At 43.5% G+C, this 18,725-nt stretch overlaps 1 protein-coding gene across 3 annotated transcripts in view; it reads left to right on the top strand.

The window, feature by feature from the left end:
- The window catches only part of APC2 (anaphase-promoting complex/cyclosome 2), a 168,572-nt gene that overhangs the window by 133,777 nt on the left and 16,070 nt on the right, over nucleotides 1-18,725 (top strand). The gene's annotated exons all lie outside the window — the stretch shown is intronic.

The raw sequence follows: 18,725 nt of genomic DNA, 5'->3' as shown, positions 1-18,725 counted from the left end.
GGGGCAAAGCCCCCCTGCTCTCTTGTTGTTTCTCGGTAGGGGGAGGGGTCCCCTTGCCTTTGTGTTGCTTCTCGGCAGGGGGCTTCGCCCCCTGCCTTCTTTTGTTTGTCGGCAGGGGGCGAGCCCCCCTGCCTTCAGTTGTTTTCCCTGCAGGGGGCGGAGCCCCCCCTGCACCCTCTGTTGCTCCTCGGGTTCTGTCCCCTGCCTCCTGCGTTGTGCCAGCAGGGGGGCGAAGCCCCCCCTGCTTTCCTTTTTTCGAGCAGGGGCTTGCCCCCTGCATTTCATTGTTTTCCGGCAAGGGGCTTTGCCCCCTTGCCTTGTTCTTGCTGCTGCCTGTTTCGTTCCCAGCAGGGGGCTGCGCCCCTGTCTCGTGTTCTGACAGGGGGTGTTTCCCCTCTGCCTCGTTGCGGCAATTGTGGCGGGGAGCCTATGCTCCCTCCCCTGCCTTTCTTTGTTCTGGCAGACAGGGAGCTTCTGCTCCTTGCCTCTGCTGTTGTTGCCAAGCAGGGCTGAGGCCCCTGCCTCTGGCACCCTTGTCTGCGGGATGCAGAGTTCCTGCATCTGCCTCCTGCAGGCAGGGGCCTTGTTGTGTTTGTTGCTTCTCGTTTATATCACGACATATACTAACGTTCTAAGCTCTCTAGGTTGAACGGTGGATCCAGCTCGCCCTCTGTGGCTTAAGCTCTTGCTTGCCTACGCTGCATGCGTACGAGGACCCGCAACCCTTTAAGGTAGGGGATTCTTGAGTGAAAGGACAATGAATGAATAAATGCTAAAATAAGAAAAGATAACTAAAAGAGGATGATATATGTATACGTATAATGTATATACATATGTCTTTACCTTCAAGGACGCAGTTTCGCGATCCTTGTCCTCTTTACTTTCTCGCACTTTCCTTTCTGTCGTTGCCGCGCTATGTATGCCTAGGCTTTTCATTCATGTCTTTACATTTCATGTCTTTTAACTCAAGGACGCGGTTTCACGATCCTTGTCCTCTTTACTTTCTCGCACTTTACTTTTCTGCTGCCCCGCGCTTTGCGCCTTGGCTTTTACTTGCTTATGTTTGCCTTGTTCTCCAGGATGCAATCTTGGTCCTCTTTTACGTTCTTGCACTTTACCTTCTTGCATTTACTTGTTGCCCTGCGCTTTATGCGCCATGGCCTTGCTTCTTGCTTTACTCTTCGTACTTTACTTTCCTGTGTTGTCGTGCTTGCTTTTGCACTTATCTTTTTGCATGTGTTCGTTCTTACCATGCTGTTGCCCTTCGTGTATGTATTCTTATCTCTGTCGTATGCTTCTTTACTTGCTTACGCTTATCGTTTAATCGAGGTGCAACCTCATGCCTCGTGAGTCGTCCTCTACACTTGCATAGGCAGTATAGGATCTCATACCTCGCGAGTTGCTTACGTAGTTGTCTGCTTGTGTGTTTCGATGGTCGAGGTATGATTCCATACCTCGTGTGTAGCTCTAACGTTCTACCTTTGTGGTGTAGCTTCACCCATCGAGTTTTGCCCCTCGATGTGCCATTGTATTAGTACGTGCACGGGTTTGCCCCTTGTCAGCTTGCACTCCCTGAGTGCAGCTTCGAGTGTATAATGTATATCGTTTCACTTGTCTTAAAGGTCACGACACACACTTACACACTTCGGCTCTTCAAAGATGATGGTCTTAAGTGCAAACCTATTTTCAAGAATGTATAGCTTGTAAAGCAGAGATAGCGGCCAAATCTCCTAAATCGATGTATTTGGGAGATGTGTATTACAACCTCAGTTCGCTTATCCGATACAACTCAGATAACCTTGTTTAGGAGCCTGTGCATGAGTAGGGTGGGGATCCTAGCGAGGTACTTGCGCCATCGCTAGATCGACGTTACCTCGCCTCTGATACGAGACCTAGTTTCTAGGCTTTCTGGTTCAACCAAGATTGTAGCGCCTTCCTTCGTAGAGGTATTGTTGGATCTCTTACGAGGGATCCATGTTCCTTCTCTTGTAGTTGTACCTTTAGTCACGTATGATATGTTTGGACTACAGAGAGCAGGACGAGAGGTCTATAGTAACCTCTAAACGTGTATTGACACATTAAGCTAAATCCTGTTATGTTGATTTCGCCTGATAGGCAGAATGATGCGATTGTCTAAAGGACCCGAGCACGATAAGTTGGAACTCAAATGAGTTCACTATGGACTTCTGTAAAGCATAAGTGTTGGGATTTCCTGCGAGAGATCCATGCCCCTCTCATCGTGGTTGTACTTTTGAACAGGTACGTTGCGTACTACGATGAGTAGGATGAGAGGTCTATGTCTACCTCGAACATGCATTGACATGTGTTTGAGATCACAAGAGTGATGTTTCTACCCTCACTACGGATTGACCCTTTTCATCGTAGTTGTATATTTGAATAGGTACGTTGCGTACTGCAGTGAGTAGGATGAGAAGTGTGTTGTTGCCTCGAACGTGCAATGGCGCGTATAATTCGCCTAAATAACGGTCATGCGCCTTCATTTGGTTGAAAGACCAGAGCATGTAGAATGGGACGGCGGTTAAGAAAACCCTCCGTCGTGCTCATTCGAACTGGTTCATCAAGAGAGATGATGGATGGTACAAAACTCCGATGGACAGTCATTAATGGCAATCTTGGGCAAAGATTCGACCTTCCCCAGTCATCGGAGGTTAGGGGAAATCCTTCAGGCTACTTCTGCAGAAGTTCGGATGTGCATCCATTGGGCCTTTGTTTTGCCTTTGTGGATTTACTCTCGTGGTCATTGGCCGTCCCCTTAGGAGCGGACCCAGCCAGTCATTCGGGGTATAATAAAATACATAGCATAATAGACCCCCGAATCGATCTCGGCTGTTTCTACGTTTTGCCTTGTGCGTACCCACAATGACTTGCTCATAATGAGACAAGATATAACTTATACACATGATCATGAGATATGCGTGTTGTGACGTGCATTGCTTGCTTGCTTGTTAGCTCGGTAGTTCGGTATGCTACTCGTTGAGCTATGTACGCCTGTCGAGGTGTTACCCTTGTTGGTTAAACTCCTTACGCAGTTCCTTGCTTAGTAATAACTAGCTTCTTATGCTAGTTAAACGCTTATCCTGTGTAGCTTATGAATTGCTTGTGATGCAATAGCTTGTGCCTTACAATTAAGGTAGCTACTTGTCGATGGACTGAGCCATCTAATGATACTTGTATATGTATTACGAGCGTTGTTACGAATGCTTGTCTTATGCAATTGCTTTGCTTGACTGTGGAATAGTGTTAGTTACTCTTCACCTATAGTATCTGTTGGAGTGCTATAATCACTTGTTTAGTACTATGGTTCTCACTGCTCTTGTATGTAGTTGTTTGCTTTACTAGAGCTTTGCTCACTTCAGAGTACTTTTGTTAGATCTGCTAGTCTTGCTTTTCCTGCTTGATCTAGCGTTTATCTTGCTTATTGCAACCTTTGTTCTTTCTTGTCTTTTGCACTCCTACTAGTCTGTTGTGAGACTGACCCATTTCATGGGCAGGTGGTGAATAGGTTGAGACAACTTGCGATGACACGATGCATTCAAGGCAATGCTCTTTCCTAACATTGCGCTCCTGGGGATACTTTTGACAGATGTGGTATAAAGTTTCTTGAAAGCATCTCTTCTGATTAGAACTCTGGATTTCTAAAACTGTATTACCAAAACGTGGTTCTTCTTTTCATTTCAATAAAATATGTACTTGAATTACAAATCGGTTTATAAGGGGAAGTCTGCTTTTGTGTTGTAATGCGCCCAAGGTCTAGGGACTTGCTGTTTTGAACCTGATCTTCCGTTGAACTTCTGTTTTAAACATGGTTTTAAAACTCGCCGAGTCAACTCGGTGACTCGGCTCGGCTCGGCCCTCCAACGAGTCAACTCGGCAAGCTAAACTCGTTCTGCGAAAACTCGGCCTGACTCGGGCGAGTTTTGGGCACTTTTTTCTTTTTTCATTTTTCTGAGGCTATGGGCATTTTTTCATATGTAAGTGTTCATTTTTCAAAGAACAAATTAGCATAATAACAATAGGCTTACCAACTTAATATAAAATCACAAAATTAGTAAAAGTCAATCAAATTTCACATGTCCATCGTTCATTCCTTTTGGTAGCTCCAGGTAAGGAATCAAACCCAGTACCCCTTAATGAACATAGAGTGAATCCACTAATCCAGCTAACATAACTGATCCCTCATGCAACCATCTCTGAGACCTACACAATAGTTGGCAGCCAGCCTGTTCAAAACCAACAGCATAAAATGCCCACATTTATCATTATAATATATATACATCACAACATTCTCATTATCCAAAGCTTATTTGCATTTATGTGCAGATATATAAGGCATGGTCCAATCAACCCTACATCAGAAACACACTTACAAATATCAATATAAAGTTCAATGTTCCCAAAATTTTGCAAGGATTTTTTGAGACCCTGCAACACAACAGCTATGTCCATATATTCAGGATGTAAACCATGATCGAGCATGGCTATTAAAGTTCTTGAAGCTAGTAATTAAGTCATTCTTTATATATTGTCTTGAAAGACTTGCTCCTGCTTGTGTAGTTTCTTTAGTAAATGTGAGATTTGAATTAAGAGCAGTTTTACTTGATGTTATTTTACTTATTAATCAATTAAACTAGTAATTAAGTCATTCTACAAACCTTTATATGTTTAAATGACAATTTATATATTGTCTTTGTTTTAAAATCAAAAGTTAACAAAACCCGGTCCGAGTCACCGAGTTGACCTGCCGAGTCACGAGTCAATAAAGAACGAGTCGAGTTCCGAGTCACGGGTTTTAAAACCTTGGTTTTAAACTCTGATAAATGATTGATTTCAAGTCCACGATTTTGGGGCGTTACACTCTCCCTCTTGCTACAAGAGTTCAGTCGGGAGCGAGCGATACATCCTCGTCTAAGGAGAGGGATACCTCGCAAGGATTTTGCCTCTTCGTGTGTGCAATCCTACAGAGTCGACTTGAGATTTTAGGGAACTGCGCAAAAGCATCAAAGACTGCCCAAATGAAAGCATTTGGAAGGAGGTGATTGGCTGGTTCTGTTCAGAAACTCGTATCCTGTCTATCGAGGTCGGTATCGAGTCATGCGAGGCATGTAGATACCCTGATAGAGGATGCGATTCGAGATAATCACATGCCAAATGTGTTAAAACTGGTAGCTTTGTCGTGAATACCAAGAGGAAGGTAGTAGAAGAGAGGAAAGAGGAGAGAGGAGAGAGGAGAGAAAATTTTCCTTGGAATCGGCAGCCACACTGTTCTTGTGTTACTGCACTAAACATCATTAAGATAAATAGGTTTACAAAGTCTTTTACAATGGCAAGATTGCCCTTACTTAGTAATGTATAATGCATTATAACATACAGGTGGTCTATATGGATATGGATCCTCTACTGGATCCATATCCGATCCGATTTGTATTCTAATACCCTCCCTCAAGTTGTGCATGTGATTAAACCATGTGCAACTTGTTCTTGAGATACCAAAAGCGGTTACTTGTGAGACCTTTTGTGAACATATCAACAACTTGGTCTTCTGAAGACACATAAACCGGTTCAATCTCTTTGTCTGCTACCTTTTGTTTGATGAAATGTTGGTCAATCTCAATATGTTTGGTCCGACCGTGTTGAACATGATTGAACGCAATTTGTATAACACTTCTATTATCACACATGAGGGTTGAACTTGAGATACTCTCTCCCATCTCTGTAAGGAGATGCCTAATCCAGGTTACTTCTACTGTGGTAGCTGCCATAGATCTATATTCTGCCTCCGTGCTAGATCTTGCCACAACTTTCTGTTTTCTGCTACTCCATGAGATAAGATTATTTCCAATGAAAACACAGTATCCTGAAACAGACCTCCTTTCATCTGGGTCCCCTGCCCAGTCTGCATCTGTATAGGCCAATATGTCATGTTTCGGTGTTACCTATGAAGATTGAGCATATTTGAGTCCATCACCCACTGTGCCTTTTAGATATCGGAGAATACGTTTGACGACATCCATATGACCAGTCTTTGGTTCATGCATAAAATGAGATACTTGATTTACAGAATATACAATGTCTGGTCTAGTAAAAGTAAGATACTGTAACATGCCCACTAAACTGCGATACTTGCTTGCATCATGATACAACTCGCCATCACAAATGCTGAGCTTTTGATTGACAATACTGGGTGTAGGGATAGGTTTGCAATCTGTCATTTCTGCTTTGGCCAAAAGATCAAGAGTGTATTTGTGTTGAGTTAATGACATTTCTCCATCCTGTCTGTCCACCTCTACACCAAGAAAATATCTTAGCTTTCCAAGATCTTTCATCTTGAATCGCATACTCAGCAGAACTTTAATTTGCTGAATATGTTCTGGAGCATTACCAGTGACCACTATATCATCAACATATATAAGTAAGAAAACCACAACGGTTCCATCCCTGTATATGAATAAAGAATGATCTAGTTGGGAACGAATAAAGCCGTGGTTCTGAATCTCTGAGGAGAAGCTTTCAAACCATGACCTGGAGGCTTGTTTTAAACCATACAATGCTCTGGTTAATTTGCATACATATTCTTTTGGGTCTCCCTCTGCATAACCTTGAGGTTGCTCCATATAGACCTCTTCTTTTAAATCCCCATGAAGAAACACATTTTTGACATCAAGCTGACTAAGGCTCCATCCATGTTCAATAGCCAGGCCAAAAATAATTCGAATGGTTCCCATTTTCACTACTGGACTGAAGGTCTCATCATAATCTTCACCATATTCTTGGGTGAAGCCTTTGGCAACAAGACGTGCCTTGTATCGTTCAATGCTCCCATCCGGTTTATATTTAATCTTATACACCCATTTTGAGCCAACACCATTTTTATCTGGGGGACAACCAACTATCTCCCATGTTTAACACTCATGAAGTGCCTCTATCTCCTCATTCATCGCCTCAATCCATTTGTGAGATTGAACAACTTGACAAAACCCAAGTGGTTCTTCATGTTTTTCAATCTTGGATAGAAAGATCTGAAAATCCATAGAGAAATTATCGTAACTTACCATTTTTCAATTGGATGCCTTATCCTGCTTGATCTTCTTGGTGCCTCTCTGTTACTGGGTAATATCATGTGTTCTCCAACAGGGGCATCTGTTTGCTCTCTGGGTCTTCTGGTGTAGACATTCCCTTTGTATCTCTGACATTCTATTTCCGATACCTTATCTGAAATCGTCTCATCATGTATGCTTTCAGGAGCCAAAGTGGTACACTCAGCGGCATGTGAAATAAGTTCAGCACTGAGCCATAGATCATACCAATTATCAGCCATATCACCATGTTCACGATCATTGTTGGCATTATTTTCCAGAAAGCTATTTTCATCAAAGACAATATTTCTGGAAATTCTGATCTTCATATTGATAGGGTCATAACACCTGTACCCCTTGTGTTCATCTCCATAACCTACAAATTGGCATATAGAGGCTTTGTCTTGGAATTTGTTTCTCATGGATTTGTCAACATGTACATAACATGTGCATCAAAAAACTCGTAACTCATCATAATTAGGTTGTATACCAAAGAGAACATAATAGAGAGACTGATTTTCAAGGACAAGCATAGGCAGACGATTTATCACATGAGTATCACATGAGTGGCAGTGTGAAAGGCTTCTGTCCAAAGGTTGATGGGCAAATTACAACCATGCATCATACTCATTGCACTTTCCACAATATGTCTGAGTTTACGTTCAACAATTCCATTTTGTTGTGGAGTATACGGGCAAAAAACTCTACGATGTATCCCATTATCTTGGAGGAAATCTAAAAATTCTTTGGAGGAATACTCACCACCTCCATCACATTGGAGAATTTGAATATTTTGGGAGAATTGATTTTTAACATAGGCATGAAAGTGACGAAAAATAAGAAAGACCTCTGATTTGTGTTTCATGAAGAATATCTAGGTAAAACGAGAGAAACTGTTAATAAAAGATACATAATATTTACTTCCAGAAGAAGAAGGATTGGGAGCTGGACCCCAAACATCAGAACATATTATCTTTTATTTATTTGATGAAAAGGAAGTACATGACTCTTGCAGACTTGACAACTGTAACACATTTTATTCTTTAATGAAAGTGAAACAGACTCTGGAAGAAAACCATTGGACACTAACTTTTCAATAAAGTCTTGACTACAATGACCAAGACGAGAATGTCAGAGATCTGGCTTATTACATTTGGATAAACTTAGGACGTTTTCAAAGACATGATCAGATTTGGGCTTCAAGACACTGGAGGTTGGATCTTCATTAAAGACATACATGTTTCCACGTCGCTCTCCTTTAGCGAACATCTCCTTCGTTTGAAGATCCTTGACAAAGACAGAAGTAGGAGTAAATTCCACAGATGAATTGGTAGAGTCAACAAGTTTAGATACAGAGACAATGTTTTTCTTTATATTTGGTGCATGAACAACATCAGATAAAGAAATAGATGACTCCAGCAAAGGAATAAGGACATTGTCTATGTTTGAAATAGGGTGGTGAGTCTCATCTCCCGTTACAATATTAGATTTTCCAAAATAGGGAACCAAAGGAGAGAATTTACCTGTATTGCCAGTGACATGAGCCGCTGCCCCAAAGTCAACATACCATATTCCATCATCATTCTGTTTCAGGTTCAAGTTGGCCATCGTAGATAGAAGAATATCCTTAGCATCATCACTGACCCGAAAAGTACCTGCAGTTCCTGGTGTAGCAATATTTATATTATTTTGCGCTCTGTTTCGATTCTGCGGGTTGAACCAACAGTTGGCTTTGATGTGACCCTGTTTATTACACTGATAGCATGTGGGAACATTCCTTGAAAAATTGACCGTGGAATTTGGTGTAGGTAGTAATCCACGTCCACCCTGGATGGCAGATCCCCTGCCTCTGCCACGTCCTCCTCGTGCACGATCAACTATCATCCCTGTGGCAAGAACCTCATGTGTAGATGATTGTCCATCTGAAGCATCAGACATGCTCTTCAGAGTCATTTCATACTGAAGGAGTTTGGCACGGAATTCCTCAAAACTGAGTAATGTAGGTAAGCATAATAAAGAGGTCACAAGGACATGATATTCTGATCCCAGGGCATTCAATGTCTGTTGCACCTTTTCTTTATCTGATACTGGATATCCAACCATGGCTAACTGGTCTATAATGCTTTTAACTTGATTTAAGAATTCAATAATGCTCATTGCCCCCTTTCTTAACATCTGAAATTCGCGTTTGAGAAACAACACTTTAGCCTCTGATATCTGAGAATATGCCTGAACTAAGACCTCCCACAAAACTTTGGATGTGCAATCATCAGGAATGGAAATCAATATCTCTTGTGATAATGTGGAAGTGATGTATGCGACAAGAGCTTGATCGCGCTTCATCCAAGAGACGAATGCAGGATTGCGGATAATACTCGGCAATCCTCCATCTTCTTTGGCTTCGGTTATGATAAATTCTGAGGGTATTGGAGTAGAGCCATCCAAGTGGCCTGAAAGGTCTTGACTTCGAATAAAAGGAGCAATTTGCCTTTTCCAAGTCAGATAGTTGTTGGTAGTCAACTTTTCCGAAACTAGCTGTCCAAGGAAGTTGGAAGAAAGACCCGAATTGCCTGAAGTATCCATTGGTAGTAGCAGTAACGTGAGGGTTTTGAACTGATTAGAGAAGAAAATCAGAAAACAACAACTGCGTGGAAAGGAAGGAACGATAACAGGTCTGAAACTACTTCAGATCTATGACAGAGAAACTCAGCGAAAGGTTATGGAAAGGAGTATTTCAGCAAAAGGGAGAAAGGAAATAAGTATTTCAGCAAAAAGGGAGAAAGGAATAAAGGCAGAAGAAAATAAGTATTTCAGCAAAAAGGGAGAAAGAACAGAAGACTCGGCTGAAGGGGAGAAAGGAACAAAAGCAAAAGAAAATAAGTATTTCAGCAAACAGAAGACTCGACTGAAGGGGAGAAAGAATAAAAACAGACGTGACCTGTCCGTAAACTCAACTGAAGAGGAGAAAGAGCAGGCTCGACTCGTCTGATTGGAAAAGGAGCAGACGTGACAGAAGATGGAGCAGGCACGGTAGGTTGTGATGCACGGTAGGTCGTGGCTAATGAAAGACTCGACTCTTTCACGTTCCCTGATAAAGAGACAGGCTCGGTTGAAGGTGGAGCAGGTTCGGCAGATCGTGAAACAGGTCCCTTCATGTTCCCTGATGAAGAAACAGGCTCGGCTGAAGGTGGAGCAGGCTCGACAGATTGTGGAACAGGCCCTGTCACGTTCTCTAATGAAGGAACAGGCTCGACTATGGGTGGAGCAGGCTCGGCAGGCCCTTTCACGTTCTTTGATGAAGGCACTTTTACGCCCAGATCAATCGTCGCTCTGATACCATGTTAAAACTGGTAGCTTTGTCGTGAATACCAAGAGGAAGGTAGTAGAAGAGAGGAGAGAGGAGAGAGGAGAGAGGAGAGAAAATTTTCCTTGGAATCGACAGCCACACTTTTCTTCTGTGTTACTGCACTAAACATCATTAAGATAAATAGGTTTACAAAGTCTTTTACAATGGCAAGATTGCCCTTAGTAATGTATATTACATTATAACATACAGGTGGTCTATATGGATATGGATCCTCTATTGGATCCATATCCGATCCGATTTGTATTCTAATAAATGTTGGCACAAGTTGCTGGCTGTTTCAAAAGATAAAGAATATCAAAAGTAAAGCTTGAGAAACATTACATCTTTGTGAAACACTCCTGTTGAGGTTCCTATTGAGGAACTATACCCCTTTCATTCTAGAGTACTTGTAGTCGTGCACTACACGCTACTACTGCGATGATCGGATGAGTCGGTCGTGCGACCTCGAATAGTGCTAAATGCACAATACTGTAATCACATAAAATGGCCTCACATTCGCCTTCACAGGCAAGCTGCACGAGTGATTTAAAGACCACAACATAAGATGAGTCGTTAGTTAAGCAACCCCTAACACACCCATTCGCTTCTTGTTGTCTGTCAAGAGAGAAGACAGATCTGTACAAAACTCCAATGGACAAGTTGTTAACAACCACCCCACGGGCAATGATCCGACCTCCCCAGTCATTGGAGTTAGGGGAAAGAGGCTACAATAGTTAGCTCAACACTTCTGCAGAAGTTGGATGCATCCGTGACACTGCTTATCAGCCTTTGGGGAATTCTCTCTCCGCTAAAGTCGTCCCTTTAGGAGCGGACTCAACTAGCTATTCGGGTTATTGAAAATATATAGAATAACATACGCCCAAACTAGTCTCAGTTGTTTCTACGTTTTGCTTGCGCGTTCCCGCATACCAGTAATATCGAAACATAAAGTCTGTTCACACTGGTCGATTGCTTGCTTGCTCGGTAGTTCAGTATGCTACTCGTTGAGCTGTACCCGCCTGTTGAGGCATTACTCTAGTTTGTTAAACTGCTTACACAGTTCTTTGCTGAGTAATAACTAGCTTCTCATACTAGTTAAGTGCTCATAATAATAGCATTATGCCAGTTGCTACATATTAGCATGTGACTTGCTTTACCCCTTGGTCGAACTGCTTGGTGCTTGTTGTAACATAGTACTTGTTGGCTTGTATCTCTTATGATTGATGTGATTGCATACAGCTCGTAATCTACGAACTGGTGGCAACTAGGATTGATGTGGCCGTTTGTCTTATAAGCTGCTTAATATTGTGATATAACTGCTGCCATATGATTGCTTATCATGTATAGCTTATGAATGGATTGCGACGCAATGGTTTATGCTTTACGATTAATTTAATTACTTGTTGATGGACTGAGCCATTTAATGGTAATTGTATGTATCGCGAGCATTGTTATGAGTGCTTGTCTTATTCAATTGTTTTGTTTGGTTGACAGATAGAGTTAGTTACTCTTCGCCTATAGAATCAGCTGGATTGCCATATCTGCGTGTTCTCATGTGTCATTTACGCATGCTTTGAGGTCCTATTTGAGGATTGCAATGTTCCTTGTGGCAATAACACGATGCGTAGTATTATATGCTTCTGTGTGATGTGATTGATATGCCACGTGATAAGAAATGTTGGAAGTATGCGATAATATGTTCATGGTTCATGAAACCTTATTAGAGGAATGGGTGATCATGTGTTTTGTTTTACCATGTTGAGTGATACGATGCATACTGCTGATATACATGCTTGTGCTCATATTGGTGGCTACTGACCCCAAAGGCGGTCAATTGTTCAGAGTTGTTGATTGTATTGATGCACGTATCACTGAGTGGGGTGTCTGTTGAGGACCTGATCTTCAATGGATTATCTGCGAGGGCGTGTATGTTCAAGACCAGGTGACCCGGCTAGAGTGGTAGAATCTCTGTGAGGATGTACACTGTCCACGAACGGGTAGCTGCAAAGACGGTGAACTTCTGTGAGGAGGTGTATGGTCCAAGACCAGGTATATCATCTAGGGCAGAATTCCTTATGAGGTTATACATTTCCCAGACCAGGTGATCCAGCGTTGATTTTGTTGATTATTATAGTGGCTATCGACTCTGAAAGCGGTCATTTGTGTTGATGAGTGTATTACAATGATTTTCATTGTATATGACATTTGTTGGGGACCGACTTCCTAAAGGTTTCGTTGTGAGGGTATGTATGATCAAGACCAGGTGACCCGGCTAGAGTGGTAGAATCTCTGTGAGGATGTACACTGTCCACGAACGGGTAGCCGCAAAGACGGTGAACTCCTGTGAGGAAGTGTATGGTCCAAGACCAGGTATACCATCTAGGGCGGAATTCCTTGTGAGGTACATTTTCCAGATTGGGTAATCCGGCTAGAGCGGTAGAATCTCTGTGAGGATGTACACTGTCCACGAACGGGTAGCCGCAAAGACGGTGAACTCCTGTGAGGAAGTGTATGGTCCAAGACCAGGTATACCCTTTAGGGCGGTAATTCCTTGTCAGGTCGTATATCTTCCGGACCGAGTGATTCAACGTGGATATTGTGTTTTTGCTTACCATAAAAAGTTATGGTGAGCTGTGATGATCTTCTGAGATTGTTTGAGATAGCTACTTATGAATTTATAGTTTCAGCTTTCTGTTTTAGCATGATTACATGCATGACTCAGATGTAAGAGTCAGATGGTTAGCGATTTGAGATAGTGATCATGTTTTGGACCTTCTACGGAAGGGTGGGCTTTTCTGAGAAAGTATGACGCCTTAGTGAGTCATAACCGGTGACAGGTGGCCACGTAAGGCCTTGAGAGATGTGAATAGTTTAAGGTTGTTCAGGACAAAGAGTTTGTTAGAAATAGTGAGAGCGACAAACGATGTCCTGATACTGATTAAATGTAGAGACCCCGTTCTAGGAACGAGAACAAGCTAGTTGCGTGGTGGTTCACAACCTACGATCAAATGAATTGTCTTGCTACGTTTTGCCATTTGCACTGCTTACTTACCCGCTTGCATTGCTTGCTTGCTTTGAACCACTTACCTTGTTGCACTGCTTACCTTGTTGCACTGCTTCCCTGTTTAACTGCATATCTGCTTTAAACTGCTTAGCATACTAAGTTAAATGTACTTAATTCAGTTTCCTGTTGTTTCTCTTGTGCACCTACTAGTTTTTCGCGAAACTAACCCATTTTATGGGTACAAGTGATGATTAGGTACACTACGGGCGATGACGCGATTGCAAGATGGCTTCAAGACTTCTTCTTCCTGCTCTTAGCTCGCGTCCTGGACGTTTTGGGTTTGTAACGGATTTTCCTTGGGATATCCGAATTTTGTGAGTTTTGGTTCTTTTAGCTAACGTGCCCAAAGTTGTCAGCTTGCCTTCTGAATTAACAAAAGAATAGTCTTCCGCTGATTTTATGAACAAACTCTGGAGGAAAGATTTTTTCTAGTCTCTTGCCTGTTTTCTGAAAGGTTTGCAAGTTTGAAATTTTGGGGCGTTACTCTCTTAGGGGCTAATTGGAGAGAGATAGCGGTAGAGGAGTCTCTACTTGAGGGCAAGGTAGTGACTTGTAACGCCCCAAAATTTTGACTTGTGATTTCGAAAACCTTATCGAAAAACCTTTCAAAGATTTAAAGTTTTAACTTTTAAAAAATGACAGCGGAAGACATTTAGAAAGGAACACAAGTCAACAATCCTGGGTACGTTAGCTGAAAACCATCATTCACATGTACAACGACTTAAAGGAATTTAAGAAATAAGGCAATAGATTAAAAATCTACAGTTTATTACAAAATGAGCATTTTATTCCAAAGTTCAATAAATCTAAAGAAAACTCCAAAAAGACCCAGAGCCAAGCCGCCAGCAGAAAGAAAATGAATCTTGATCCATGCTGCACCACGCCATCGGCCGCCAGTGAAGTCCTACTCCTCACCTGCCCATGAAATGGGTCAGTTTCATAATAAACCAGTAGGTGCACGAACAAATCAATAGAACGAAAATAAAACAGGACATTCATGAGATAAGCAGTTATGATATTTAAGCAATTAAAGCAATTGTAGTCTATTCTAACAAATGTAATAAGTGCAAAGAGCTGTTAGTTGAAGCAGTGTAAGTCTCAGTCATCTACAACTATTCATGAAGATATTCTTTAAGTTCTGATATTAACTGGCCTGTGGGTACGCACAGACGCGAAACGTAGAAACAACCGAGACCGATCCGGGGGTTTATTATGTCAGGTGTTTTCATTAACCCGGATGGCTGACTGAGTCCGCTCCTAAGGGGACGGTCAGTGATCAAGAGAGTAAATCCCTAAAGGCATCCGTGGCCCATGGATGCATCCAACTTCTGCAAAAGTGCCTAGGAGTTACCACCTAGGATAATTTATGGTAATCCCAATTCCCCTAACTCCGATGACTGGGGAAACCGAGTCTTTTGCCCGTGGGGTGGTTGTTAACAACCTGTCCATCGGAGTCTTTGTACCATCCATCCTCTCCCTTGATGAACCGTGAAGATCGGATGGGTACGACGGGGGTTTCTTAACCGCCGCCCCATCCTGCATGCTCTGGTCTATTAGACCCACTCGAGCATCTTGCCTGTGAAGGCGAATGGTCACCATTTATGTGATCTCAGCATTGTGCTAATTGCACTCATTGAGGTTGCTACAACCTCATCCTCCAACCATCGTAACCCACATGGGACGTACTTGTCCAAAAGTACAGTTGTACCTTCCTAGAGGTACGACTACGATGATAGGGCAACATATAATGTTTTATGATTCTTTTGGTTCATACATGACATGTATTGCTTTTCTGAGCAATTGGCCTGTGGAGGCCGATAATATCACATCAAAATCAATAAAGTGTTGATTTCCCACTTCAGGATCCTCCATGACCTCAACTAAAATTCATACCGTACATGACTTAAGGTTCGGTTACAATAGCAATTGCAGTGGTGTTCTCTCCAGAATTGAGTCTATTCACAAAGTCTACCTTAAGTATGCAGTTTCAAAATAATAAGCATGCAGAACAGACAATCACGAGTTAAGTAATCCGACACGTAAAAAAGTATGCCAATTAAACTACTTGATTCTTTCTAGAATGAGTCTAACCACAGAATTTACATCGAGCATGCAATTTCAAAAGAATCAAAATGAGTAAAACTCTGACCAGCCAATACTTCTTCAGATAAGCAGGTATGTAAAATAACTATTCTATCTCAAAAGTCTTATTTTATTTTGTTCATACAAACTTTTCGTGCGACTTTCCCCTACCTCGGGATGTCGTGCAGCTGCGTGCGTCTACGCGTGTAGATGATACGAGGCTCGAGCCGCGGAGCCAGAGCGGGGGTCCGATGCGAGGTCTGCAACAGTGCTACGTTAATTATTATGCGGAGAAATAGAAAAACAAGCCTGCCTATAGGAAAAAAAAGAGGCAGCAGGGGTGTGCCCCTGCTGATCGAAATCAGAAAGACGACAAGGGGTGAGCCCTTGCCTGCAGACCATCGCGGGGTGACAGGGGCTGAGCCCTCTGTCGAAAATAATACCGAGGCGGCAGGGGGGGTCAGCCCCTGCCAATCGCAAAGAAGCGGCAGGGGCTGAGCCCCTGCCGGCAAAATAAATGGGGCACCAGAATGCTAAAGTGGCAAGGCTGAGCCTCTGCCAGAACAATCAAGTGGCAGGGGCTGAGCCCCTGCCAGCAACAGCCAAGTGGCAGGGGCTGAGCCCCTGCCAGAAACGGTTAGGTGGCAGGGGCTGAGCCCCTGCCTGCAATAAAAAGGTGGCAGGGGCTGGGCCCCTGTCGGCAAAAATGAATGTGGCAGGGGCTGAGCCCCTGCCAGAACAACCAAAGTGGCAGGGCTGAGCCTCTGCCAAAACAATCGAGTGGCAGGGGCTGAGCCCCTGCCGGCAACAGCCAAGTGGCAGGGCTTCGACCCCCTGCACAACGAATAAGAAATGGCAGGGGTCTCGGCCCCTGCCTGCCACAAAAAGAATGGTAAGGGCCTTGGCCCTTACCTGACGAGAATGGGGAAATGGCAGGGGCCCCCAGCCCCTGCCTGTCGAAAAATGGGGAATGGCAGGGGCCCCAGCCCCTGCCTGACGAATTAAGGGACGGCAGAGGCCTCGGCCCTTGCCAGAAACACCTACGAATGGCAGGGGCCTCGACCCCTGCCTGGCAAAAATCATAGAGTCGCAGGGGTGTCCGGCCCCCTGCGTGCCGAGGGTCAAGAGCAGTAGGGGGGGGGGGTATTCCCTGCCCTCCCAGAGGCCAAGAGGCGGCAGGGGCAAGCCCCTGCCTGCCGGAAAATAGGAAACGACAGGGGCATTACCCCTGCCTACCGGAGATCGAGAGGCGGCAGGGGCTAACCCCTGCCAGAGAGAGAGAATTCAGGATGGGGGTGACAGGGGGCAGCCGACCTCCTGTCGGATTCCCTATCACCCCCAGAGGTGAGGGAGTGTCGTAGGGCCATTGGTGCCCTGCCGGCACTCCGGTGCACCCCCAGAGGGAAGAGGGGACGACAGGGGCCTTGCAGGCCACCTGTCGGCCCTCCGATGAGTACTAGAGAGGCGGGAGGGCGCGACAGGGGCCGTGCGCCGCCTGTCGGCCTCCCGGCGAGGTGACAGAGAGGGGGGGGGGTGGGGGTGAGGAAGAGAAGAGGGAGGAGAAGAGGGCGGCGTACCTGGGAGGCGGTGGCCGGCGTCGGCGGCAGGGCGCAGTGACAGCAGGTCGGCACGAGGAAGCTCGAGAGGGGAGGCGTGCCTCCCCTCACCCTCCTGCAATGCTCTTAAAGAGCTCGGGGGTGCGATGAAAGGGGAAACCTCGGTGGGTTTCCCCAATCTACCTGAAAACGAAGGGGGAGAAGAGGGGGGGGGGTGCGGCGCTCGGGATCCTGCGTCGGGTTACTTAAAACCCTAAAGAAAATGGGTCCGGACCCGACCCGGCCCGGGTCCAAAACAACAAATTTTTTTTTTGTGGTTTTTACATGACCAATGAAGAAGTGATGAGAAAGAAGTTAAAATGCACACATTGTGGAAATCAGGGTACACTGAAGGGCAATGTTGTGACATTATTGGAAAACCCAATTTCTTGAAAAACAAAGCCTTTCATTTTACAAGCATAAATACTTCATTAGATAAGGCCAAGGTTGAAGAGAATGATACAATAGCTATTTTGAAAAAGGAGTTAGAAAAACTGAAAATGAATGTTGGAGAAGGATCGTGTAACACCCAAAACCTTAACTCGAAAATCGCTAGATTTTTTTTATGCGGGATTCAATGCAGAGTCTCCTCTAGGGTAATTGCCTTAATTGAATGAAGCTCTAAGGAGTCAACCTGCCCATGCATCGACATTTAATAGCTCTTTTGAACCAAATCCAAGAAAAAGACCACCCTTGGGAAAAGATTCTGTTTTTAAACATTTTAAAATAAGAACAATGAAAATTGTTTTACGTACAAAATCGGCTAAAGGAATTGTTCGGACTACAGATCTAACAAACCATTCATTGAATTAAATTGAATTCGTCATTCACAAAGTTGACTTAAATCAGTCTCACAAGTTTTAAAATAAATATTAGAGTCCAATGACAAAATCAAATCCATAACTAAATGTTCAGGACAAGGAAAGACTTGGCTCTTGTCCCGCCATCACAAGGCCTTTTTACTCAATACTTTCATGATATATTGGGGTCAGACTTATTGAGTGCCAGTAGGAGATGCTAATCCAACCCAGGTAAATCAAAATCAATATACATGAATATATTTCAATAAATTCACATATTAATTTAGACAAGTATCCATTTCAAGTATTCATGATATTACATTTGCATGATAAGAATAATGTTAAAAAATAAATAACAATCTCAAGCATGAACAGGTAAATAATGCATGCACTTACCGATGAAGAACTGATAGCCTTTTCATGCATGAGTCACTTTTAATTGTTTTTATTTAACTTTTCTTTTTACGTGATGCATGCCATGCTTAAATAAAGCACAAACATTTAGTGTTTCACTTCTTAGCCATGTGGGTACTACACATGCTTAACTTTGATCATAACTACAACTTAGGAGGGGTATTTTCAAACAAGTTGTAGCTTAACCCTGACCCGACACCTTTCATGAGTCCTGGGTGACGACTTAGACGAGAGAGAGCTCCCAACACCTCCATCCTGATGCATCAGGCTTCACTCATGAGTTCCTTACCTACCATCCACGGCTAATGTGGAGGCTTTTCCTATCTGTGT

This window comes from Nuphar pumila, chromosome 4, assembly GCF_984573655.1.
Source record: "Nuphar pumila chromosome 4, dmNupPumi1.hap1.1, whole genome shotgun sequence".
Classification (NCBI taxonomy): Eukaryota; Viridiplantae; Streptophyta; class Magnoliopsida; order Nymphaeales; family Nymphaeaceae; genus Nuphar; species Nuphar pumila.
Note: the sequence above shows the minus strand (reverse complement) of the source record. Positions and strands in the feature narration are given on the sequence as shown.